Below are 1,174 nucleotides of genomic sequence, written 5' to 3'. Positions count from 1 at the left end.
TGCCGTTTTGACATCCATTTGCCATATTTCATAATCATAGAATGCGGCAATTGCTAACATGATTCGTACGGACTTCAGCTTCGCTACCGGTGAGAAAGTCTCATCGTAGTCAACCCCTTGAACTTGTCGATAACCCTTAGCGACAAGTCGAGCTTTATAGATGGTCACATTACCATCCGCGTATGTCTTCTTCTTCATAGTTCGAAGGTTCACCGTTGTCTAACAACATGATTTCCAAGACAGGGTTGCCGTACCAATCTGGTGCGGAACGTGTCCTTGTGGACCTTCGAATTTCAGTAGGAGCTTGATCAGAAGTATCTTGATCATCATCATTAACTTCCTCTCTAGTCGGTGCAGGCACCTCAGGAACATTTTCTTGAGTTGCGCCATTTTCCGATTCAAGAGGTAATACTTCATCTAGTTCTACTTTCCTCCCACTTACTTCTTTCGAGAGAAACTCCTTCTCTAGAAAGGATCCATTCTTGGCAACAAAGATCTTGCCTTCGGATCTGAGGTAGAAGGTATACCCAATAGTTTCTTTAGGGTATCCTATGAAGACGCATTTTTCTGACTTGGGTTCGAGCTTTTCAGGTTGAAGTTTCTTGACATAAGCATCGCATCCCCAAACTTTTAGAAACGACAGCTTAGGTTTCTTCCCAAACCATAATTCATACGGTGTCGTCTCAACGGATTTCGACGGAGCCCTATTTAAAGTGAATGCGGCAGTCTCTAAAGCATAGCCCCAAAAAGATAGCGGTAAATCGGTAAGAGACATCATAGATCGCACCATATCTAATAGAGTGCGATTACGACGTTCGGACACACCATTACTCTGAGGTGTTCCAGGCGGCATGAGTTGTGAAACTATTCCACCTTTTCTTAAGTGTGTGCCAAACTCGTGACTCAAGTATTCTCCTCCACGATCTGATCGTAGGAACTTGATTTTCCTGTCACGTTGATTCTCAACCTCACTCTGAAATTCCTTGAACTTTTCAAAGGTCTCAGACTTGTGTTTCATTAAGTAGACATACCCATATCTACTCAAGTCATCAGTGAGGGTGAGAACATAATGATAGCCACCGCGAGCCTCAACACTCATTGGACCGCACACATCAGTATGTATGATTTCCAATAAGTTGGTTGCTCGCTCCATTGTTCCTGAGAACGGAGTCTT

The sequence above is a fragment of the Triticum urartu genome, chromosome 1, assembly GCF_003073215.2.
Source record: "Triticum urartu cultivar G1812 chromosome 1, Tu2.1, whole genome shotgun sequence".
Lineage (NCBI taxonomy): Eukaryota > Viridiplantae > Streptophyta > Magnoliopsida > Poales > Poaceae > Triticum > Triticum urartu.
Note: the sequence above shows the minus strand (reverse complement) of the source record.